At 38.6% G+C, this 19,922-nt stretch overlaps 1 long non-coding RNA gene across 1 annotated transcript in view; it reads left to right on the top strand.

Annotated features, from left to right (window-relative positions):
• LOC111745777 overlaps positions 1 to 19,922 on the top strand; it is a 58,627-nt gene that overhangs the window by 4,503 nt on the left and 34,202 nt on the right. Inside the window, exon 2 of the long non-coding RNA XR_002782791.1 lies at positions 2,373 to 2,482. This is a non-coding gene — a long non-coding RNA (uncharacterized LOC111745777). The remainder of the gene's footprint in view (positions 1 to 2,372; positions 2,483 to 19,922) is intronic.

Genomic DNA, 19,922 nt, shown 5'->3' with positions numbered 1-19,922 from the left:
CATTATTTTCTTTTTTCTAAGCTCGAATCGGTTTCTCTTCAAGTTTTCCCCATTTAGGTAACTGCTACCATCACCCAGCCAGTTACTCAAAACCTTGAAGTCATTCATACTGCCTCTCTTTCCTTCTCGCTCCACATCCAACCCACCTGCATTGGCTCTCTATCCTGAATCTGACTACTTTTTCTGATCTTCACTGGTTCTACGCTAGTTCAAGCCATTATCGGCTCTTTCCTAGAACACTGGGTTAGCTTCCTTACAGTTTACTCGATTCTCTTCTTAACTGCCAATAGTCTGCTGTTCACACAGCAGCCAAGGTGATGTTTAGAAAAACATCCAGAGACGATGTGTGTCCTTCCCCTCTCAGAACCCTTCAACAACTGTGTCTCAGTGCAACTAAGAGTGGATGAGAAAAGTTTCTCTTTATAAATATGTTTCTGCTAATAAACAAAGAAGAAATGATAGAATGAGAAAATTAACATTTAAAAGTCCTCTAGTGGAAAAATAAAGCTAGGTAACAATCACCGATGGCTGCTAATTTCAGAGACACCCTGACGTAATGTGTGGCTGTACATATTACTACCTATGAAGTCTTCTTGCTCAAATATTAAACCCAAATCCAGTCTAGATTCTAAATCTAACTGTCAATTTATAGGAAATACAAAGGATAGAGGTATATAATAAGTGATACAATGGGCAAGCATTTAGCAAAATCCAGACTCTGGCAAAAGCTTCAGACAAGTAACTTGGGTACTTTAATAAACAAATAGCAAACGGCGGAGGAAAGACATGTACCTGTTTGCCTAGGATTTTCCTGGTTTTAGCACTGAAAGTCTAGCTTCTTGGAAACCTCCTAATCCCAGGCAAACTGGGACTGTTGGTCACCTTTGGTAATAGTGAAGGGGGTAGGGAGGGGTAAGGATCAGGGCCCTATAGATTAAAAGAGGTGTAAGAGACAGACATATGGACTTTATTTGGGTCTTACTTAAATAAAAATTGTGATGGAGAGGAACCATGACTATGATTGATGATATTAAGGAATTATTATTTATTTTTAGATATGGTTATGATATTATAGTCATGCTTTTTTAAAGAATAGTTATCTTTTAGAGATATATGCTGAAATATTTATATATAAAATGACATGATGTCTAAGATTTCTTTCTATATAATACCAGGGTTTGGGACATGGGTTTAGATGGAATTAGGCCATCTGAATTGACAATTGTGGCAGCAGGTTGATGAGACTACGGGGATTTGTTATGATTTTTTCTTTAGTTTTGTAAATGTTTGAAATTTTCTGTCCTAAGACGTCAACATGCAGACAAACAAACCAAAACTTTCTTCGCACTCAGAAGACCGCTCAAACTCTAGCATGGCCTACAGAATTCCTAGTAGTCTGGCTCCTACTGCCTTCTCCCTTGCCCCCACCCTACCCCACTACTTCCCACATTGGCCCTTTGGCTGCTCTTCAAGCCCCAGGCTTGTGCCCCTGGGCTTTGGTGTTTCCTCTTCTCTCTGTCTGAGGCTTCTCAGCACACCTCACCTCTGCAGGTCTCTGCTCAAATGACTCTTCTTTCGTGACCAATCTACAGAACATTATCTTTCCCTAAACTCCCACTTGTATTGATTATGTTTTTTATTTTCTGTATTTTAAGATGCTTTGACGTCTTGAGGCCTTGTGGACCTGGAGAGGAACTGCCCCTCCCAGGGTTAGCTAAATCCTAGAGCTAGCACAGAAATTGCCCTCAGCACTAGCATGCCTTATAAATGCAAAACAACCCATTCTGCATGGTATCCCCATCCACCTCCTTTCATCAAGCCCTGTAGGCCCAGACTCTGTCCCCCTACTTTAAATCACCTCAGGGCCATGTACTAGTGACCACCCTTATAGCCCAGAGCCAACCAAAATTATTCAAACTGTCTAATCCTAATACCTACACAGCTGCTTACCTTGCCTCACCCATTTCTTCCCACTAAAACCACAACGACGGGCTTTTGCCACTCCTTCCCCTCACTCCTTCTGCCTCCTGACTGACCCTGGTGCTTCCCGTGTGGTTCTGCGTGGTATGTTGCACCCCCTCCTCTTAATATGAGTAAATAAACTACCTTTTCAATGACAACCATCTCTTGATATGTTGGCGTCACCATTCCTGAATAAAAACAGAATTCCACGTACATTTTAAAACACCAACCCTTGTCCTCTTTCTCCTTACTCTCTTTACTTCTCTCTGGAGCCCTTATCACTACCCAAAAGCATGACTATATGTGTATTAATTTATTATTTATCTCTATAGGTCCTTGAGAGTAGGACACCAAAGACTCCAAAAGCATGACCATATGTTTGTTTATTTATATATTACGTGTCTCTGTAGGTCTGGTTAACTCCTTGATCCCCAGAACCTAGCGTGGTATTTGCTACGTGGTATTTACTCAGTAAAGAGTTGTGAAGCGAGTGAGAGAATAAGCCCCGTTTGCCACCTGGGTAAGTGGAGGTTTGGGAGGGGGAAAGTGCACTGCAGATTTTGTGATGTCTGCCATAGTTATCATGGAAGGTTTTCTCTTTTCCAATGCCAGGACAGGGAAGGTATGATCTCTAATTGATCTTCTAGAACAAGGACTATACTTCAAGAAAATAAACTTCAGTTATAGAAGGCATAAAACAATTGTGAACTTTAAATGAGATATAAAATGGTTGTGACATTGCTTGGCACATGGCGAACACCCAATATATGATAGTTCTTTTTATTTTTTTCAAGGCAGAACTACTTATTAGATTATTAGAAAATTTTTTCCTTCTATAATTGAAGTTTATTTTCTTGAAGTATAGTCCTTGTTCTAGAAGATCAAATAAGTATACTATCTAATGCTATCTTTAACAGACTAATGGTGGCTTTCTAGAGACCAGTGCTCAGAAAGATTGTAATGCCTTCTCCAGCAGGAGAGTAATACAAGATGACTTTTTGATGACTTTTTGATATTGGGAATTGAGGAGGATGTAGGAGTTTAGAGAGTGAAAACATTTGTGATTCATTTGCTATTTCTGCCTATTTTTCCAGTTACAATCCAATAGAATGTTTCTATTCTCTCATGTCCCCCTAAGTCTTCTCATTTCATGAGCTCTACACCCAATACTCATAATATTTTTCCTGTTCTGTTGCTGACTGGCCGTTCTCACATCAATAGTGCTCCTCTTACTTGGAGAGCAGGCACAAGCGCTGAGTGGCTGTCAAAAAGCCCTTGCTTTTTAACCAATTTGCCAAATTCAACAATGACTTATTGAAAGCAAAATATGAATAAGGAAAGGCAGGTCTCACTTTTTAGTGCTAACAGAGTGACAATTGCAATTTGAATAAGGAAACATGAAGCTTCAAAACAGACTCAAGCACAAAAAACACAGAAACATTAGGGTCTTTTGGGGTAGGCTCCAACACTGTACTTGCCTTAATAGCCCCGAGGGGCTTTATTATATGATATCAGATACAGTAATTGGTGTGCACAAAGTTGCCTAACTCATCAGGAAAACAATACATCATAATCATTACACTCTGTTTAAGAAAACAAGAAAGTCTATAATGCTCTTTACAGAAGATATCAATGATTAATTAAAATAAGGAAGTATTGCTGAAAAGAAGGACTCTGAAAATTTTATTATTTGAAAGACTGCATTCTTTAATGATATCATATAATTATAAATGCTTTAAACTCCAACCATATTTAGGTGACGGGTAGCATTTAAAAGTAGAAACTATTCAGTGCTATAGAGAGATTATAAATTACATAGAATAGAAATAAATATTGGGGGAAATGAAGGGTTCATTAGGAGATGGTATAGGTCCATTGAATTTTGTTTCTACAAGTGTTTACCAAGCATATTTCATATGCCAGACACTGTATTGGGCCCTGGGGGTACCAAAGGAATGAGACGTGGTTACTTGCTTAGGGAGTTCACAGTCGAGCTGAAGAGGCCAATGTGTTAAAAATAACTATAGCACAAATGAAGGGAAATAATTCTGCCTAGCAAGGGATAAAGGGTGTGGCAGAGAAAGCTGAGAGGAGACATAATATTTGAATAGGGCACTGATGGATAAGTAGGGATCTGCTGTTGTTCAGATAAGCAAAAGAAAAGACATCATCCCCAAGGAGCCCCAATTTTTTTCCGTTGTTTAGACTCACCCTCAGCCATTTCACCATTTAAAAGGAATGAAGAGCTCAAAGAGAACTTTATTGGGGAAAAAAATAGATTTTGAGAATGCCTGTAGGAAGAAAGAAAATATTGGAGGTGAGTCTGAAGCAAAAGGATGGAGAAAACCTAAAAACATTTAAAGAAAGGAAAAAGCTAGAGAGAGAGTTGAATTTACATGGTGGAATTAAATACGTGCTTAGACCAAGTCAGAAGAAACACATTTTAGTGAGTTCCTAGCCTTGACCACTATGATATAATCTTTGATATGATCTTATGATATGTTGCAAATCATGCCACCTACTTCCTCAGTTATTTAATAAGGGGCTGACCCAGTGTGTTATTGAGTTTCTTTCTAGATCCAAAATATCCCAATGTTCTGCAAGATTAGGTAGCTTGGACAGAGATGGCACCTAAAACATAGTAGGTGCTCCATAAATTCAAAGAAATGAATTTATGACCTTTTCTTTAAGAGATGGAAGCAACTTGTGGAGTCTTGTGAAAGGAATTGAAATGACAATCACACAAGTGTCAGATTTTGCAAGTGGCTGATATTTTGTAAATGGACTGGGAGTTGGAACTCAAAAAGAGATGACTATCAACGAGATGATGACACTAAAGATAAGACAAAGGGAGATACCTGAGAACTTACTGACCGGGGGTGGCCAGAAGAAAGAAATCAAATGTTGGTAGGAGTGCTGACACTCAGGAGTACTGTTGTGGGACTTCAGGGAAGGGCGATATAGTGTTTAGGTCTCTGTATTAAGACTGTGACCCTGCTTCATGTCCTTGAGTTAGATTAACTTCATGTTGATGATCAAGGGTTCGGTAAACATTCAAAGAGGATGATGAGCCACACATCTACCTTGCCCTGCAGAAAATGTATGGGACTTAGAAGCGAAGCCAGGACAGGCTGTTATGCACCTAATGGAGAACATTACAATTAATGCCAGCCACTTGCCCTTCTAATGTTTTTGAATACATTTTATGTTCTTAACAATTTCTGTAACACCTTGATAAAAACCTCATTTGATTGGTCCATGGGGATCGGTGACAGTGTGTCATGGAGAGAGTTCCAGAAAACCAATAACTATTTGCAGATTTACAATTTAGCAACAGCATTCAGCGTTCCACCCTCTGAAGCTTCCACAGTTGTCAGAATCAATGGTTTTGTTGGGAATGGATTCCCAGATGCCTGAACGGAAAGAAACAATAGCACAGAAAGACACCTCAGTGCAAGGACAGAAGTGCCTTGAGAAACATCTCATCTTTCTATGATCACAGAGCTTTTGAGGGCATAGAAGTTAAGTAAGGGTGCAAATACCAAGGTCGAAGTGAGTAGCAATTACTCTTGAGCACAATGCTCTCATATAAGTACCTGTAATGGGTTTATAAAAAAGGAATTTGAAATATCATTTATCTTTGATATCATCTCAGCTGGTGCTAATGTTGTAAGTTTTTTTTTTTTTTTTGGTGGGGGGCTATTACATTGAAAATCAAAAAAAGGGTTAAAATGACTCATTGTCACCATTAGTATTAACTAATGTGAAATTAAACATTAAAAATTTAAAATGACATTCCCATTCCATTTCACCTACCAAAGGTAACCACTCAACATTTACTGTGTAGCTTTTCTTAGTTATTTTTAATTTTTTCTGTCTCTATCTATTTATCTATCAATTACAAATGTGTATATATACACACATAGATGGGCTCATTCTACATATGTTAGGTTGAAACTATGAATATATTTCTTATATGTTGACCTATTGGTACATATAAATTTATAACATTTAAAAAAACAGCTGCATAACATTCTATAGTGTGTATCATAATTTCGACCAGTGCCCTACTAGTGGACATTTAAGGTTTGTTTTTCCTAATTTTGTTGTAAACAACACTGTAACAAAATCCATTAATATGATATGTGTGCTTTCATTTCTGTAGGCTAGATTCCTAGAAAGGAATTACAAGGTCAAGGCTGTACACATTAAAAATTTTACCTTCCCCCGCAAAACTTGGGTCAATTAATATTCCCAACATTGGTGTATAAGAGTGCCTATTTCTGTTACCTCTGGCACCATTTAAAGCATAACTCTCAAATTTTTACATTTTTGCCAAATTGAAGGCTGAAAACTAGTACCTCATTAGTGATTTAGCTTGTAAAACCCTGACAGCTAGAAGGTTGAACATTTTTCTGCGTTTATTGTGCATTTCTATTTTCTTTTCTCCTAATTTCCTTTTTAGATAGTTTATCTATATTTCTATTGAGTTATTTGCATTTGAAATTAATTTTTAGGAACTTCTTGTATATTCCTTATTAACTTTTTCTTCCAAAGAAAAGTGACATTCAAAGAAATGTTTAAGTAGCAAAACCTTTTATTCAATCAGACTCTCATGCCAAAGCTCAATAAATACAATAGATAAAAGTGGGGCTGCAGAATGTGGTCTTTAAATACCATTGCTCACTAAAAAGAAACCAGGGCTCTTTGGAAAAATGGCTAATTCCAGATCTGGGGCAGGAAAGTACAAGAAGCACCTAGAACATCTTGAGATACTAGAGAGAAAGTTATCAAAGACTCGAAGGGTCATATAATAAGGACCCAGAGGCCAACTTACATCAGCCTCCCCTGCGCAGAGGTGTGAAAATGTGAGAATCAAGGACACTAACTGCAATGAATTAAAACATAGCACATTGTTTGAATACATGGGTTTATAATGATACTTTAAAAAAAACCAAACCCTTCAATCGATGCTAAGAAACCAACTAATTTTGAAAATTGATAAAGAAATTATTTATCTCACCTTTCCTGTACCTCAAGGTATGCAGAAAGCTGATGAGAAGTTTTTGTCACAGAAGTATTCAACCGATAAATAAAATTATTAAAATTAGACTATCACCAATTGAATAAGGGATCTAATGCAATGATTCTGATGAATTCTTAGTGGTTTGTGAATCCTTTTTGAGTCTTTAATAAAATGAGGGATCTAGGCAATGATCACACATGGCTGCTAACAACACAAAGAGCTCAACATCAGCCAAGTATTAAAAGTCTCCCAATGGAACTTTGAAATACTTTTGCCAAAAAATCAAAACCATCTCTGGCTATAACTACCACATTATAGGAAGTACACGCAACAGAGGAGGAACACGTGAAATGATACCATGGAGATACAATCAACAAAATCCAGACTGTACAGAATAAAGAACTTGGTTACTCCAGCAACTTTTAAGATGAGAGAGAGAGAGAGAGAGAGAGAGAGAGAGAGAGAGAGAGAATGTTTTAGAACAAAAGATACTTAAGAGACACACTGATTTCAATGTATGGATCTTATTCTGATCTTGATTTGAAGGTATACCCTTAAAATATATGAGACAGTTGAGGGAATGCTGACACTGTAAATTTAATGATATTACAAAATGAATGTTAACTTTTTAGGTAGACTAATGGTATGTCATTATTTTTTTTTTAATTGTCTACATCTTAAGAGATACATGCCGATAATATTTATAGATGAAATGAGATGTTGTCTGGGATTTGCTTTAAAAAAATCTGGTCAGTGAGGGTGAAAGTGAGTATGAAAGAAGGTTGGCCGTGAGTTGACAGTTGTTGAAACACTGTGAGAGGTATATGGGATTATTGTACTATTCTCTCCACTTTTACATATACTTTGAAATATCTATAAAGAAAGCATGGCTATCTTGTTAAAAAGGAGTTAGGTGTATGCCAATTTCCACTGGCTCACTTACCATCCTCTCAGGTACTGAGACCCCTGGAAAATCTTCTGGCACCACCAGAACAAAGCTCCCTGAAAGCAGAGATTTTTGTTTCTTTTCAACCCTTGCGTTTAAAACAGTGCTTGGCACATACCAGGTCCTTAGTATTTTGTGGAATGAATGAATACTTCTCAACATGACTAGTTTCATCAGAATCACTGGGGGGAATGTGTTACACCACAGTGGCCTCGACATAAGCCCCTGACATTTTGTGCACCACAGATCTCTTCATAGTCTAGAGACTATTGGTACAAACAAACTCACGGCTTGTTTACAAGACTAGAATGTCAGAGATCTGTCTTGCATTGCAAGCTAAGGACCTGACAGCTTTGTGGCCCATTTGGCAAGGCTGATCTAGCCCCCTAGGCCCATGGAGGTCCCGAAATCAGAGGGTATCCCCATCAGATGTGCAGCAGAAATGTAGGCTCCCGGGCCCCACCTCCAGAGATTCGGATTTCTATTCACAGGCACAGGGCCCAGGCAAGCTTTTGGAATGCAAAACTCCACAGGTGATTCTGAGGGCTATAACCACACTTACCCAAATCATTCCCTCAGCCCTGTCCTGGCCTTGGCCCACAGAGCAGTGGTCTAATAACATTCCTATAGGGTCTCTCTTTCGGCAGAAGTTTGGATCACCTTCTCCCATACGGTGCGGGAGGGTTTGCTGTGATGGAGTTGCAGGCCTGTCACCATCTTCCTTGCTTCTCAGCTCAGCTGCAAGTATTTGTTTTCTAAAGTTGAAACATTGTGCTTTCACAGAGTCCTCACTCCATATTCTCAGTAGGCAGTCCTCCTGCCTTAGAGCCCAATTGTCCCGCTTCTTTGTTTTTAACTAGCATTTTTAACTAGTTTCTGGAGGTGGGGCTTCCTGCTGCTACAGTTACTCTCTGGGCTAGTGCTTCCAAGTGGTATTCTCCCTGCAAGTTACCTCAGAGATAAGACTCCTTCATGGCTTGAAGTCTGGCCGATTCTTCCCTGGGCCTTGACCGACTTTTGCTTTCCTATTAAATAACCTTATTGATTAATCAAAACTACTGCTCACAGCTGCTGGTTAATGGATGATGGCTCTGAAGTTTTCCTGAATACAATTATTTATTGCTTTATTGATGTGCTACTTATTACTCTGTTAAGTACCATAGGGTGTTTAATTATGTGAAAGGGAAGTGCAAAGGCAGCTGCTGAAAGCTGGAGTTAAAGAGGCCCAGTACCTGAGTTCCTGACAATGTGTCATAAAACAGCTTTCAAACACATGCACACACAAAGGACAAACCCTATTCTGAAGTTTAACGAGCTCAGAAACAGAACAGTCTTGGGGAGCTGCCTTGCCACTTTGTGGCCTGATATTAGCCATACACGAGCAATGAAATCTCAATATTATAAATGAAAAGGAGATTTTTGGAGGAGTTTTCATGAATTTTCTATTTATTGATAATGATGGAAATGAAGCCCATTTAAAGGCTAGAGCCAGAGGAGGAGGAGCTGATGGGACTGAAAAATGGCTTCCGTTAGCATGGGGCCGATGTGAGTGGGGAGGTCCAACATGGCTCATAGGCTCTGTGGAATTAGACTCCTTACTCACAGGTAGCCAACTCTTGTGGTGCCAAAAGGTAGCCATATCGCCCCAGGAGAAGCTTTTGAAAGAAATGCAAGTCCCAGACGGTTGGAGTACCCACCGCATTTTGCGTCTTGTTCCGTCCCTGTCAACAGGAACGAATCCCTTGCCTGGGGCCAATGAGTTCAGTCCCTCAGAAGCTTTGGTGCTTATGTTCGAGTAGCCACTTCACTGCTAAGTCTGAGCTCTGACCTGACAAAGAGGGAGAAATTTCCATTATTTTAATTCTCTAATTAGTTAGAGCTTTTCAAGTTATATTCTGAGCAATCCTAGGATTTCTTATTTCAAAGACAGACAACCTCATTCACTACGTGCTAAGTCGAGGCAGCAGGATCCTTGAGCGTAACGCCTGGGTTGGGGGCCTGGTGCGCAGCCTCCCTGGGAACCCAGCACCCTTCCCCGTCTCCAGCGAGCCCAGGTCTTCCCCACCTGTAGATGGCCTCTGCCTTTGGGATCTCTCTTGTCTTGGGAAGAAACTCCTCTGCAGTTTTGATTTAGGAAGGCGAAAATACCTTTTTATTTATTTTTTCTATTATTCACCTATAAAATCAGGAACATGCCCTAAATTAATATCTCAGGAAATAATCTCGTCACAGAGATATGTATGTCTGTCAACATAAATAATTTGAATGATGGGTCATGTTGTAGTGCAAAGAACTCTCAGTCTAAAGTAAAGAGTTGCAGTCCCCTGCTTCAGCCACTTTTCAGTTGTATGACCTGGAACATCCACTTAAGTTTTCTGAACCTTGCTTCCTTATTAATAAAATGGACAAAACAATAGGTATATCACAGGCTGGCGGGAGGTGTGAGTTGAAACAATAGATGTAAAAAGCCCAGCCCTGTCCCTAACACATGGTGAATGAGCAACTACAAATGTTTCTTTTTTTCCTGATAATACATGTAACATTTGTTCGTTTAGATAAGAAATAGAGATCATGTTTTTACATTCAGTGTATTCCTTTTGGGAATTTTTTTCATGTTGAATATTATAGAGCTTGTATACTCAGAGTAAGGTTAAGTAAAAAGTCAGGATTATAAACTTTCATATAAAATACAGTGTTTCTTGAAAGTATATTTTGCAAACACATACTTACTAAAAGTTTTTAAAAATATTTATGAAATTAGGGTCACGTATTGTATGTAATTATATATCCTACATTTTTATGGAATTATAAACAGGCTGATTTGGGGCAGCTTTGTTTTGTTTTGGAACTTAAATTTTGTTCTCAAGAATTCCTAGAAACTAAGTTTACTCAAGTACATTAAAAAGTTGTTTATAATACTTAAAGCCCGTATTTGTCCCGTGTGATAGGGAATGTCTAAATGAAAATGAATATGTTTCCATCACTGGCATTCAAGACTCCAGAGATAGCACGGGCAATCAGGATTTGAATCTCAGTTATTCTACTTAATAGGTTTAACTTGACCTTGGAAAAGTTGTTCAACCTCTCTGAGCTTCAGTTTCACATCTGTAAAAGGAGAAACCAATAGCATCTGCCCCAGAAGGATGTTGAGAGGAATATAGGAGATAACCCAGGTAAGTCATTTAGCCCAGTTCCTCACACTGACAGAATAAGCCTCAGTAAAGGAACAGTGAGATAGCAATTGTTATTTGATTCTTAGTTACCCTCAAATGAAAGTGAACTCATTGAGATGCAATCAAGTCAACTGATCACAAACAGGACAATTACTTAAATTTTTTCTCGTTGATTTGGCTGAAATCTTGTGGAACGCTTAGCAATAACAAAATAAGAACACTGGAGAGTGGTGATCACGACTTTCTCTTCACTTGTAGAATATGTTCATGATTCAAATGCACGGTCCAGGGATGTCAATGCTTTGTTGTAAAACATTTTTCCCTCAGGATGCTAAAAGTTAAATTTTATATATATGTATCTCCAATTAGATTTTATTTATATTGTTTTTATCTATTATAATTACATTTTGAATGATATCAAATGTTATGATGTTGTAGAGGTTATGCAGTGGTTTAAAACCCTCTCTTGTGCATCAGGCAGACCTGGGCTACAGTTCTGAGAAACCTGGGCAAATAACTTATCTTTTGTAAGCCTCAGTTTTATCAGTTTTGAAATAGGAATAATAAAAGGGCATTCATCTTTGTATCCTCTATCATGACTGGTACATAATTAGTGCTCATACGTTCTGATGGAATCATCCTCAGGCTAAACTTTAGGCTTCTGTTTCCCAGTCTGGTATGGATGAGACCCACCTGGCCTACTCATCCAGCAAGACCCAGTGAGACCCCTGGCTACATGACTTTATTGGTTCAATCGCTCCTGTATAAATTCTACTCTTAGTTCATTTGACATTTTTATAAACACTCCATCCTGAACATGAGCCTACAAGCTCCCTGCTGGACGCTGACTTTCATGCCCACTCTGGCTGTCTGGCCAAGTGTTGATGAGTCAAACTTAGTTTCTTCTGGGAACCTACGTGCAGCTTCTTTACTTCTCTGGATCATTTTGCAGTCTACAACCTAATCCAAACATAAATCAGACTTGGGGGCATTTGGAGAAATGGAGAAGCACTCCCTTGCACGGCAAGAATGCTTTGTAAGTTCAAAATCTTTTCCTGCTCAGAAATGAGATGATACATATAAAAGGACTGTGTAAACTGTAAAGTGCTCAATACACGTGACTTATCCCTTTCACAATGCCTCCTTAGGACCTCACTCTCTGGGCAATGAGCAGAAGGCAATTTTTGTCTTCACTCTTGAGATGGGCAAGTCCTGCACTAGAGAGGCTACATAACTTGCTTGAAGGTACAGGAATAGTTGGTGACACAAGTGGAATTTGAAATCAGAGAACTGACTTTTGAGTCATTAGACTAGCAATGAGTACTTACCATGTGTCAGTTACTATACCAAGCCTTATACCACTTACTTTTCCAGTCTTATTTCATACGTGAAACAGGCATTTACAAATTGAGTAACAGACTCAAAGAAATGAACTAATTTGCTCTAGCTCTCAAAGCTGGAAAGTGGTGAAAGTGGGATTTGAACTTTTGGTCTGTCTGATACCAAGCCTGAGCTCATATTTTATGGTTTCTTGAGAAAAGTTTAAACTGTTCAACATTAAACAGAGCATAAACCATAAATGTGAAGCATTAACAAAATTCATTAATGAATGTCTTATTCTGTTTTTCCTTCCTTCATTCAACAAATATTAAGTCCCTACAATGTCTTAGCTACTGTACTAAATATAACAGAGAACTGCAATTAAACTTCTTAGAAGTTATTGCTGATATTTAGACACCCCATCAAGGGGGCTCGTTAGGTCCTGCCCACAGGCCCTCACCTTGATGACTTTAGAGCATGCCATCCTGCTTAGCAACTGCTACCTCCTGTACTTCTTTGCTTGAGAGCTTCCTTTGGCTACCAAAACCTGCTCCGGCTGCCCATGTGGCCAGCTGCAAGTGCGCTGGATTTAATGTCTCTAAGGAGTGACCTCATCCAAAGACTGATGGCAGCTGGTATATAACTAACCCAGCTCCCATCTCTCTGGGGAGATAATTCTGAGGTGTGTATTCTTCACTGGCTCCCAGGGTCTTTCCACTGAGATTAATTTCCAGTTGCCCATAGTGGTAGCCGGCTTGTTGATACATTTCATGTTGGCTGCCTTCCCCATCCTGTCTTATTTTCCTGTTCCTCTACTGGTGTCTCTTTTGCTTCCCAAATCAACTTCCTACACACAAACATTTGTCTCAAGGCCTACTTTTGAGACAACCCAAATTAAGACAGGGCTCCTAAGGGTTTTTTTGTTCCATCATGAGTGAATATTTTGAATCTTATGAAGACAGGCAGCCATATTTGTCTTAGGAGTTAATTCTTGGTCTAATAGTGGTTTAACTTATTTTTACCTCAACCTCTCCATTACTTATGTGGGGTTGTTGAGAACTGTCACCTACTGTATCCTGGACTCTTAATAGATGTTGAAGAAATAATGTACCCAACTTTCTCCTGAGAGAAAACTTGTCCTTACCTTACAGGGATTTACTTGTGAAGCCTGCTGGGGCAAAGGATACTTAGAGAACAAATACTTGAATATGGTATTCTTTCTTTTTTTCCTGAATCTTACTACATATTTCAAAGGAATCACTTATTGCTCTTGTTGAGAAAGGAGTACATCCCATATTCATGCAGGCTTTTGTTGGGCTTTGTTTGACAAGTCTGACTGGGTGAATCTAGGAGCCATCCTTTTCTCCTTAGAGGGCATTTTTATTTTGCTGTTCAACAAAGGTTATTAAACCTTTACAGAATTTGAACTCCAGGCTAAGTAACATGAAACACACAAAATGGGTAAAAGGCACAGTTCCATGTAAGGGTTCATGGATCTAGGAACAGCAATGGAAATGCCCTTTTTCAGGTTTCATTTTGGTAGTTATACATTGTGTCGTGGAGAACAATCAGAAAATTAAATTGACTTTGGTACATTTGCTTGATTTTAAAAATACAGGCTCAGGGGAAAATGGCCTGTCTACAGAGACAAATAGTTACCAATCTCAAAATAGTTTTACTTTATATTTACTCAGCCAACAAATATTCTCTTTTGGAGTTTTAACCTAATTTCTGAGTTGCCTGGCCTATCTTTCTCCTCTAACTTAAATGTTCTACTCAAGTCTTTAAGGTCTCAGTTGGTTAATGTTTAATGCTCTCCACAACCAGTGTTTGAGGTTTACACTTTATTGGGTTAACCAAATTTGTAGAGCAAATTAAAAGTGTGCAGGTCTTTGGCAAGCCATGTTTAGATATGTGTTGCTCAGAAACCATGTCCTTGTATAATACTGCATGCCCCAAATAGTTTCAATTAACTGTTCCCCTTTCCTGGCAATATCTGCAGCTCTCTGCGTTGCTTTCGGGGAGCTATTACTTCCTAGATTTACAAATGTCACAGCCTCATACACGTCTGCTTCCGGAAAGCGTGTCACAGCAGAGAGGTCCACTTCTATGTGGAGAGCATCAGCCAAAGGTAACCTATTAAACCAGATTGACCAAAGACCGGAAAAAAGTGCACTTAAGAGGGAGCAGAGGAAGCTGAGAGGGGAGAGTTTGTGTGGGGGAAGAAGTAAGAAATGAACAGTTGGTATTTTTGTTTTTTAAAAATACACATATTCTAAGAAAATATACAGGTGGAATAATAACACACAGATTAGGTAAATAGCCATTACTGTAATTTACCTGAAGAAAAATATTATTTCTCTTACCCATGGGTTTAATTCTGGTCTCTTTTTTGAATAAACTGAAAGGGTGGTGTGATATCGCACAACAGTCAGGGTTGGGGAAAGCAAAGCTTGAGTTCCATGTCTGGCTAGATCAGGCTTCCCAGTGCCATGCTGGCCATGCCCCATCCTTAACCTCACCAGGCTGATGTCTGAAGGACAAGAGTTGGCTATAATCTCTGGAGTGCCTTTCGGTTCAGGCATTTTGGGATTCCATCCTATCTTCGGCTCCAATCATAAAATCCTAGGGAGTAAAAGGTGGGATTTACAACAATCTTTTCAAAAGACACAAGTTTCACAAATAATTGCCCAATAGACTACAACTTTAATTTCCCTCCACGAGTGCCTTGATTGTGGCTGGCTACTAATAATTCTTTCTCCACCTTTTCAAGCCAATATTTCCTTTAAGCTCTGCTGACAGGCACTGGTTTTGACGTAGTGCGAGAAGATATTCATAAGGTTTTGAGATTAAATCGGCAGATGAAAATGAAGAATCCCCTAACTTAGGGTCATTGATGGACTTGGGGGTCAGGTTTCCTCTGTCTCCTCAAGGCCACGGAGAGAGTCAGGCCAGGTCCAGAGTGATAGCTGCTTTCCTGGCACATCGGCAGTGGCTGAACACTAATGTGTTTCACAGTTGGATTTATTTTTAATCTACTGTATTAGGAGCACAAATTTAATCAAGAACAAAATGTTACCAATGTTATTTTTTTGTTCCTGCATATGCATATATCCTTAACACTGTATTGCATTCCCTTTTGCGAGAAAGCTCTCCATCTGACATCTGACTTATTTCATAACATTGGTTTTTTTTTTAAGTGCAAATATATGTGGAGAAAAAAGAGAAACAAGGAGCTGAATTTCCACACAATGCGGCCCCCCGCTTAAAGAAATAACTGCAGTACAGATTTTAACAATTAACATTCCTGCAGTGGATGTCGTTATGGATGGAGCTAATAAATGTTTTCAAACACTCCTTGGCTCAAATACACGTTCAGCTTATTTTCTGTCATTTGATGGCATGGGTGGGTTGAGACATTCCTTTAAGCTTTCTTCCCCGCCCCCCCAGTCCAAGAAAGAGATCTTATCTCCCTACCCACCCTAACTCACCCCTTCCTCTGCCCTCCCCTCTCTGCTCTGTGCCTACTTTACTGAAACCTGACTTGCAGGTCAGCGGGCTGGTAACAGATTAATTTTACTCTGTGAGGAACACCAAGCATTTTGGCCAGGAAACATGAGAACCCTGTTATAATATTACCATTTTTCTAAATTAAATATTAGGAAAAATTAAACCAAATTGTGGCACATAGTGCAATGGAAAATATTTCTCTTCCAAACACTCCTCTGTGATAAATGCCTGTGAGTGAAAGCACAATAAATATGCACTACATTAAAAACCTAGATTATTCAGGTTTTAAGACTTATAGCTAAAAGTGGTTTAATGTTTCATGCCTAATAATAGATTACTCCTATCGCATTTCTAACCTTTATTTCTCCTAGCTTTGAAGTCCAGCCATATAAAGGTTGTTTGTAGAACCACACGAAAGTTAAAGCAAATATTACTTAGAATGATTCATACCAGCAAGAATTTGCAATGAACGCAGAGGCTCTTTTTTTTTTTTTTTTCATGTGTATGTGTGTCTGAATCAAAGGAAATGAAATGTTTGTAATATTTTTTGGTTGATAAATTTATTAAAACATTTTTAGAGGCTTGTAGTAGAGGCACAGCTGATATAAACAGACTGACTGGAAACAGATTATATTCTGCTCTGTGGGGGAGGCAGAATTTAAAGGGGGAAAAATTCCTTGGATTTCAAAAATTGCCACCAGGTCACAGCAATACTTAATTAACTGAATACATTAACGGAAGGCTATAACATAGATGCTAAAAAAAAAAAAGGGTGGGGGAAGCAGTCAAATTCATTTAATCCTCTGTTCTTTGCTTACAGATTAGCCTTTTAGAATGAGCAACCTGATTTTTTTTTTTTTAAGGATCCATTTACCTTCCAGAGCTTTTCATAGCAAAACATTTTGCATGGTTGCAAAAGAAATTAATTTGTTGCCAGTTGCTCCATACTGGCAGGAATTCTGAATAAAGAATGTAAGCAATCTATCTTTGTTTGCAAGATATAATTAATCTGGCAGTTAAAATTCTTTGGAAACATTCTGATGACTTATGTGGAAAAGTAGCGCAGCATTTTCAAAGAAAACTCAGAACTGTATGCAGGGGAAGATAAAAGATATATGAAGTGTTTGTTCTAAGCGATACTATTCATTTAAAGATCATAATGTAACCCCACCCTAGCAATTATTGTGAAAAACAAGACAAATCTCTGTCTATAGCTTTCTGACACAGTCTTGATTTGAGAAACAAAATAAGCACATTACTGTTATAGTCTAATAGACTGCAAGCTGTTTTATTAGAGTCAGCTGAATCCTGTTTTGCATAAAAAAGAACTCTGTTTGCTATCAAGAACACATTTACATTAATATGACTTTGACAAAGTAAAATAAAATCGCATTAAGATGATGTAAGTAGATAAGACAATGAAATCTCTGTGAGAGAGTTTTGGCATACACTAATTACAGTCAAGTCCCTGCAGGAAAAGAACATATTTTTACACCAACTATCCATGTGTTTGAAAATGTAGAGCCCAAAATGCAATCCTTGGTTTAGGTATTTCCTGAATACATTGTGTTTCGGAGTTTTTTTTTTTTTTTTTTTAAAGGAGACTGCCTGATAAATAACACTTTCATTATACTACAATATGAGCAAGTTTCTTTCTGAATACTAGCCTGTAATCATCCTGATTATTTTAAGGGACTTTCCAATATAGGGCAGCTGAAAACAAGGTTTTAGATTACATGGTAATTTAGGAATGCATGAAAAGCTAAGCAGTTACCATAATAGGGTTCTGGATAAACTTCATGGTTTTTAGAGCAAAACATAACAACATATGTTTTGTGATTTGTTTCAATGATTTTTCTATATTTTTTTTGTCCAGGTTCTATCAAAATATTTGGAGGCCTCATCTGCGTACAGCGTTTTTATAACCTTATTTTGAAAACTTTGATGTCTCTCTTTTTAGTTCAGTCATTAAAAGAAAGGCAATGATGGATGAAGATAATGCTGTGGATTTTATGACTAATCAGTTCTTGGCAGTGGCCATATTTCTTCTGTAGTGAAACTTTAATATTCTTCTGGCCTTGTATAGGCTTAAAAAAAATTCTTCCTTGGAACTGTGCTATACCAGCTACTTATTAAGTATTACCAAACTGTTATTGCACAAAAGTTAGCACTCTGATTTAACACCTGACAAAATGAAGCAACTGGGGAAAAGAGAATTTCTCCTCCTTTCTGGCTACTCAAAAATTTTGGGTACCTCATAATTGTGTTTTTCTCCATGTTTTAAAGGCAAGAACATGGAGAAAAACTATACAGATGGTAGAAAATTTGAATGGGAAGAAAGTCTGGTGGGTGTGAAATGGGCTACCATTTGCCTTTCCTCTTCTTGAATTTTCTTTGTGACGAAGCAGTTTTTATGAGGAGCCTGACTTTCAGCCTGGAGTCTTTGTTGTATTCTTGAAGTTGCAACAGCAAACACCAGGTGTCTCCACTAAGCTGAGCAAAAGGTGCTAAAAAGAAAGGCCACTTCGCAAGGAAAAGTTGAAGCAGCCTTCCCCTTCCCTCATGTTCTTGGCTGCCTCTCGGATAAGCCCAGAAGGGCTGGCTGGGGCCACGGAAAGGGAGTTCATTCTTTGATGAACATTCAGGTTAGAGCCTGTTGACTCATATCAGATCTGTAAGGAAACCTTATTTTTGCGTGGAAGCCATGAAGACTGGCACCCCTGGAAACACTGGTATGCTGGGGAAGGAGTCTAGTGAACCAGCAGGCATTGACAGGATTGCATTCGTGGTCTGTTTAACAGGGACCCGCCATCTTGGAAGGCAAGAGGCTGGCGTTGAGTAAATGGGAGCCTTCTTGAGGGAGAGTCAACACCATGGGGATCTTTTGCCCGGGGACAACCAGACTGAAGACCCAGCAGCTGTCTTCTTGTTGTCTTTTTGTCTACCAGTGCCCGATACCTCAAATTCCAGGTTGTGATTTCCATGAAAATTTATTCATTTCTTCATCAAATAATCATTTAATTTCTACTGTGTGCCAGGTACTGTCCTAGCAGTGAAAAAATGAGACCAAACCTGCTCTCTCATAAAGCTTGCATCAAAACATGGCCTATTCTTTTTGATGCCAAAGGTAATAATTAAGGTCAGTGGCATTCCAAGTATGGTGATAAGTATTGTGCTGGGGAAAAAAGTTCATATTTGTGCTCTGGAACTGCTGGGTGAGCAGATATCTAGATGCAGATCTTCTTAGTAGCCTCCATGTGTTTATTTGCATTTTCCCTTTCCAAGAGATATCTTATTTCTCAAATGTGTTTGGCCAAGGAGTCTTTTCTTTCCTCTCCCAGGCTAAAAATTACTCTAAATACAGTGAATATTTTGAGGAATGTACTTATGGGAGAATTGCTTTGAGTTCTGGACTGTCAGACCTTTCTCCTTTTTGAGGTAGACATGAGGTTAGATTTGGAATGCGGAAGGAAGCGAAAAAAAAAAAAAAGAAAGAAAAAAGAAAAAAAAATCTTGATACAGTGCTTGGAGGCCACCTGTCCAAGGAAGGAGTTGTTTGCCCCAGAGAATGTGACATGGAAGTAGCATTGCTCTCATTATAGAGGAAAGCTCTGTTCCCCATCAGGGTCTGAGTAGCCTTCAAATGACCACATGGAAGATGGAAAAGCCAAGAGGTATCGGTTCTCGTTCCAGCTCTGCTGCTAACTAGTTGTAAAATCTTGGATAATTTGTTTATCTTTTTTTGATCTTAATTCTTTATTCCCAATAACCAGCATTGAATATGTATTAAGTCATTTAATTATCAAAACAGCTTTATGAGGTAGACCATGTTATTGCCTCTGTTTTATAGATAAAGAATCTGAGTTACAGATAGATTAAGAAACTTGCCCAAGGTCACACAGCTAGCAAGTGATGGTGCTAAGAATATTAAATGACAAATTTAGACTAGATGATTTCTGCACCAAGATCTAATATTCTATATTTT

Source organism: Pteropus vampyrus, unplaced genomic scaffold (genome assembly GCF_000151845.1).
Source record: "Pteropus vampyrus isolate Shadow unplaced genomic scaffold, Pvam_2.0 Scaffold165, whole genome shotgun sequence".
NCBI classification, from domain to species: Eukaryota; Metazoa; Chordata; class Mammalia; order Chiroptera; family Pteropodidae; genus Pteropus; species Pteropus vampyrus.
Note: the sequence above shows the minus strand (reverse complement) of the source record. Positions and strands in the feature narration are given on the sequence as shown.